The 6,489-nt window shown below is 41.6% G+C and overlaps 1 long non-coding RNA gene across 1 annotated transcript; it reads right to left on the minus strand.

The window, feature by feature from the left end:
* Positions 1–5,277: 5,277 nt before the first annotated feature.
* On the minus strand, positions 5,278–6,251 carry LOC141812423 (uncharacterized). Its single transcript, XR_012600301.1, has 3 exons — positions 5,709–6,251; positions 5,449–5,633; positions 5,278–5,367 (listed from the first exon to the last, which is right to left on the minus strand). It is a non-coding gene; the product is annotated as an uncharacterized LOC141812423 (long non-coding RNA).
* Between the last annotated feature and the right edge of the window lie 238 nt (positions 6,252–6,489).

Genomic DNA, 6,489 nt, shown 5'->3' on the forward strand with positions numbered 1-6,489 from the left:
GTTTCAGTCAGAGAGGTTTGACATCTCGTTCAGTACCTCAGAGTCAGTTTCAGTCAGAGAGGTTACAGATGACATCTCGTTCAGCACCTCAGAGTCAGTTTCAGCCTGAGAGGTTACAGATGACATCTCTTTTAGTACCTTCGAGCCAGATTTTGACAGAGTGGAGACTTTCTATTGCTTAGCCGTCTAGCATAGAGGTTAGTCGTGTCTATGCTATCACACGAGAGGAAGCATAGCGAACCGATAGATCGGTTATTTTGGGTATGGTTTCAGTTATGTTGTACATGCTGATACCTCGATCTTATTGTTGATCTGTGATACCTGGTAGTGGGTTCTTGTAGTTGACCTATATGGTTGATTTAGCAGTGATACTAGGTAGTTTACCTAGGTTATCTACCTAGTTGATACCTTCTATTATTCATTGCTTGATGTCTACTAGTGGACTTTGGACTCGTCCATCCAGTGATATTATGGTCTCGATTCCATAGCACTGCCTATGTGGGTGCTACGCACTGCCTGTGTGGGTGCGATCATTATATCATTTTAGCACTGCCTGTGTGGGTGCTACCATTGCATTTACTGTTGTGTTATACTGCATTGTTGTTTACAGCATCGTTGTATGATATATGACTGTTGTATTGTATGATATGACATACATTACATGTATTCACATGATTTCTATACCTGTTGCATTATATGGTAGACCGTGCCGATCTCCAGTATTATGGGAGGAGGTTGGCGAGAGGTAGTTTTTGGGTCCGCAGAGTATTCAGCAGGATGCTGAGCTTGTGCGTACTATCAGACGACGGATGTCAGAGGCTTATGATAGACAGAAAAGTTACGCAGACCAGAGACGTCGCCCATTCGAGTTCTTTGTAGGCGATCATGTATTATTACGAGTGTCACCCACGAAAGAGGTGAAGAGGTTGAAAGGGACTGAAGGGAAAGTTAGCTCCACGATACATTGGTCCTCTTGAGATACTGGAGCGGATTGACGAGGTTACATACCGCCTAGTAGGATTCTGGCACCCTCCGACACTTGCGAGTGTCCACATGGTATTATTTACATGGTTCTATGTTGAAGAAATGCACATACCTCATCCTTCCATATTCAGCAGGGAGGTACCGGTTCCTCTTCAGGTTGACGCGATCCTATGAGGAGATTCCTTCGGATTCTCGAGGACGATTGCGTGTTGCAGAGCAAGATAAGAGAGGAGTTAAAAGTCGGATGCACATCATCCTAGGTTTGAGGAGGCTACATCCGAGCTGGTAGTATGTATCGAGCTCGATATCGCTCTCTGTGAGTGGAAAGGTATGAACATATTTTTATGGTATTTTGCACTATAGTATGAAAATAACAAATTTGGGGACCAAATTTTTGTTAGTGGGGGAGAATGTAAAATACCGAAACTTTTAGGGGTTAAATTATAAATAATTTAATCCTAATTGGGTATGATTAGAAATTTTATTAGTGGAAGGGAATGAATTCGTCTTATGAAGACGAAAAGAACGAAAGTGGTTTCGTTCAAATCAGAGGTCATTTGATTGGTGAACCAAATGAACCAAGATTGAACCAAATTGAACCAATTTGGTCCGTAATAGAAGAGGTTTTGATAAAATAAAAAGGATGAAAAGATTCGTTTTGTGGAGACGAATCAAACAAAATTGGTTTGAGTCAAATCGGGGTTCGATTGGTTAGCGAACCAAGGTTAGTCCGGTTTGCTACAGTAATAGCCTGAACCGAACCCGGTCTGAACTTAACTCTTAACAGGTTATCGGGTTATGGGTTATAGGATCCAAACCCGTTGGGAATCAACAGTATCCGCGATCTTCTTCTCCCTAAATCGCCGAAGCTTCGTTCTTCCTCCTCCACGAAGCCGCGATCTTCTCTTCGCTCGGCTTCTTCCCGTTTCTGTCGAAGCTGATTCTTCCCTTTCCGATTCCTTCCCGATCGCGAGATGCAGTTCTTCCATTCTTCTTCTGTTCTTCCGATCACGAAAGTGCCGCAGCAAAGCAAGGCAACCCTAGTTGGTTGAGGACTCCTCTCGTGAGAATCAGGTCGCCGGTGGCTAGGAGATCGGTCGACGGCATGCCTCTTCTCGTGGCTGATAGGATCTGGTGGTGATGGTGAACGACAACGTGAATAGGAGGGCTTGGAATCGGGGGAAAGAACCGAATGGTAGGCTTGAAATTCTTGATTTCCTTATGGTTCTGTGGAATTTCTGATTTGGACTGGAATCTTTTCCTCCTTTCTTCTCCGATCAGCAGATTTCCCTCTTCATTGAGTTTGATCGAAGCTGGAGATTCCAAGATTTGGTTGCTTCACGGGACATCGCCAGTAGGTGTGATAAGGGCAGCATGAGGTAGGGTTTTTCTGTCTTCTAGAATTGTTGTTTTGACCTTTACATGATTGGAGAAATCAGAGCAAGGGATTCTAGGGTTTCAGATATGGAATTAGAGGTAAACATCTCTGAATCTGGTTAATTTCTGTGGTTTGTGAATGTTGATGATTGGTTAGATTGATCAGCGTGTATTTAGGTCTGGTGAAGTGCTCTATTCATTCGGATGAGTTTGGATTAGGGTTTGGAGTGGTTTGATCAAGAGGTAAGTCCTTTTGATTTTGATCTAGATATTGTTGATAATTTCGGTTTGAGGATTGATCTGTAAGTTGATCAGTTATGATGATACTATAGATTTAGTTTTATGGGATTGATTAAATAGGGAATTAACTACATTAATTGATTAATAAAATTAATTGATTAATTAGTTAATCCCTATTTAGAATCAACCTAAAGATTAGATTAGTCTAACCTAAGGTTGATTGATTAGCTTAGCTTTGATTAAACATGAGGTTAGTTGTATTGATCGATTCGATTAATACAGCTAATTGATTGATTAGTTAAACCTTTGTTAATATCGACCTAAGGATTAGATTAGTCTAACCCGAGTTAAGATTAGTTAAAGAGGGTTAAAGTAACCCTTAGAGTTTCCTTGGTTGGGTTAGGATTTCTTTGATGTATCATTGCATTTAGAGTTGTTATTACTCTTTTGCAGGATCCTGAGCGATTATAGAACTTCGATACGATACGAGAGTATTATCTGGAGGTTCTATTCGACGTGCGGTTACAGGTGGATAGTCTACTGTATTTAGTCAATACAGTCTCTTCTTATTTCTAGTGCATGCTTCCTTTCATATCTATTGATTAGTACACTTGTCATGCTTCTATACTTGTTGATAGATTAGATGCTTATGACACTCATGTTTATCACATGCTTGATCTTATTTCATTGACCTTATTATCAGCTCTGGTTATACTCTTTGATACTTGATCATTGTTTATCCATGTTTATGATTACTGACTTTATTTCAGTGATGTTATCATCATGTTGATACCTGTGATCAGTAGGACTTTTCATTAGTACCTACACATGTTAATTGACACGGTGTTAATTAACATGGTAGAGGATGATTATTCTGGATTATTCATGTCATCATGACGCATGAGCTTGATTGTAAATCCCAAAGATGTGGGTGTATCTTGCAGGTAGTTGGCCTATAGTGATATAGGTGGTTGTTACCCTTCCATCATGGTGATGGTGACTGTATGGCAGTGTACGCAGTCGATGGCTGTATGGCAGTGTACGCAGCCGAGTCAGTGGCTTGATCTCGACACCGCATGGGGTGGTACTCAGTCTGGCTATATGGCCTGTACGTAGCCCGGCTGTATGGCAGTGTACGCAGCCGAGAGTGATTCTCTGGATGAGTATTGAGGACAGCACTGGCCATAGGATATGTAGCTTATCATAGCTACGGGATCACCGGACGCGGAGCACTGATCCCCGATTTGGATCACCGGACTACTTTGTTGTAGGGCGCGGAGTACTGATCCCCAGATGCCGGCCATCCCAGCCTCAGATGCTTGCACGAGTGCTGTAGTGAGTGGGGCAGTTGCATCATATGCACACATTTGCATGATGAGATTTATATACATGCATTGGACCGTATGGGTGTGCATTACATTATGAAGTGATTGTGTACTTGTATTGATACTTGGTTGACACATTGCATATATGATCATGCATATGGATTATTATGTGTACCTGAGATATGACATTTCTTATATGATACCTGTAGGAGTTACAATACCTTATATTGTTCTCCTGTTACTTACCGTTATGTTTCTTTCATATCTGCTCTATTATGCTTTACCTTATTGAGCATGCATTTCTTTCTGATTATCCACTGAGTATATTTGTACTCACCATTTTGGACTCTGGGATTTTTCTGTCTTCCCAGATATCAGGTAGGAGACTACAGCTGATGCCGAGGAGATTCTGCCAGTCATGCCATCTCACAGCAACTTATGGTTTATTTGTATTCGTGGGTATTGTATCTGTTTATGTGCCTGTGTGGTGATGTGTGGTGATTTTATTAGTTGTAGTTCGAGTTCGTACTTTTGTATTCGTATTTTGGATTTGGTGATTTCTATGTGCCGACGAGTATTCGTTTTATCCTTACTTTGGATTTATCTTTAGAATAGATATGTTTCTGCTGTACGAATCGGTTTTAACGAGTTTTATTCGTTAATACTTTTGTGGATGCATTTCATATATAGTAGGATGTGTTGAGTGGCCGTATGGGTCACATTTACTTTTATTTTACTTGTATAAATCCATAGCCTGTTATGGATTGGCCGTGTGGGCCTTATATATGTGTATGTATCCAGGTAATTGTCATAGATACAGGGGAGATGCTACCGAAATTTTTCGGACGGCCGACTCCTGGGTCGTGACACAATCAATTAGTTGTACTAATCGAATCGATCAATACAACTAACCTCAAGTTTAATCAAACCTAAGCTAATCAATCAACCTTACATTAGACTAATCCAATCTTTAGGTTGATACTAACAAGGATTAACTAATTAATTAATTAATGCAATTAATCAATTAATATAATCAATTCCCTATTCGATCAACCCTAGGCTAACCCATATTAGATTAATAGGCATTAACTTAACCAAACTAATCGTGGTTAATGAGATCTGAGTTTAGGTTATCCATAACCTAATCTAAGGGATAAGCTCAACCTTAGTTAACCAATTAACCTTAGGTTAGTGAGCATTAATTTAATCAAAACTATTAGGATCCAACCAATTAGTTCTAACCATGAATTCCAATTCATGGTAACCCTAACCCAATAAGGTTTGACTACTCCAAAGATTAGTAACCATTTAACCCCAATTCGATCAAGAACCCTAATCATCTTTAATCAAGAACAAACCAAATTAAAGAAAACTCACCTCTAATCAGTTGTATCAACAGAAACTCCAGCTCTGCCCAGAACCTAACCATAACATCCATAACCTAAAAATAGAACCTGATCAATCCAATAGAGATAACAAATCCATTTAATAAATCCTTACCGAATTCAACCAGTGAACTCACCTCGGATCCAAAGCCCTAGCACAGCTTCTTTCGTGATAGTAGTAATCCCAATCTCAATCTGATCAAAGCCCTAGATTCCTTGCCTGAAACCTCAGCTCCACTGGATCAAGCCGTAGCAAATCAATAGCTCAATAGATCCATCCCATGGTAATAGACCTAGCTCCGAAACAACGATGCAAGAATCCCTAGCAATATCCGATTCCTTACAAATCAGCAATGAATGGAGCATCGGGTAAATAGAGGGCTCTACAGGAACTCACCACTGAAGCTCTAGTCTTGTATCGGAGTGGTGCGCTTCTTCCTCAGTCTTCTGACTTGCTACTGATGCTTGCTCGGCAGGGAGGTGGCACGCGATGGCCGACAGTGCCAGTGGCTCCATCGCGTGGACGACCGGTAGAGCGGACAAAAGATGTTCTATTGAAGCGGAGAGCAGCGCCGGGTAAACGGATAGCCGGCTGTGCTCGTCGGATGCCGCAAATCAGGGAACGATGAGCCGAGGTGCACGACGAAGGAGGAAGAAGGCTCGGCACAACCTTGGGGAATAAAGATCGTCGCTACTCCAGATCAAACCACGACAGGGGAAAGAAGAGGCGATCTAGGCATGGACTGCAAGAAGATGGTGACTCACGAAGTGGAGAAGGCTGCTTCCGGCGCAAGAGGAAGAAGATGCCGGCGAAGGAAGCTTCGATTGAAGGGGATCGTGGCTTCAGCGTAGGTGAGGGAAGGAAGAAGCTTCGAGCGAAAGAGGAAGAAGAGGGATTAGAGGATGGAGAAAGCTTCATCGGCGAGGAAGAAGTTCGCGGCTGGAGAAGCTTCGGGCGGAGAAATCGCGAGATCGCGATTTGGGAAGAAGTTACGCCGCGGTTGGGAGAAGGAAATATTAACGGGTTTAATGGCTTAGTGGGTTAACGGGTTTAATCCAATAACCTTTAAATCCTTTAACCAATAATGGCTTTAATTGGGCTATTGTAATAGATCTTAATTGATCTTTAATGGGCTGATCCATTTAGCTTAAAATAGGGATTAAATGGGCTCATCTAA

The sequence above is a fragment of the Curcuma longa genome, chromosome 19 (genome assembly GCF_044706935.1).
Source record: "Curcuma longa cultivar G26 ecotype Majalengka, Jawa Barat chromosome 19, ITB_CL_G26_1.1, whole genome shotgun sequence".
NCBI classification, from domain to species: Eukaryota; Viridiplantae; Streptophyta; class Magnoliopsida; order Zingiberales; family Zingiberaceae; genus Curcuma; species Curcuma longa.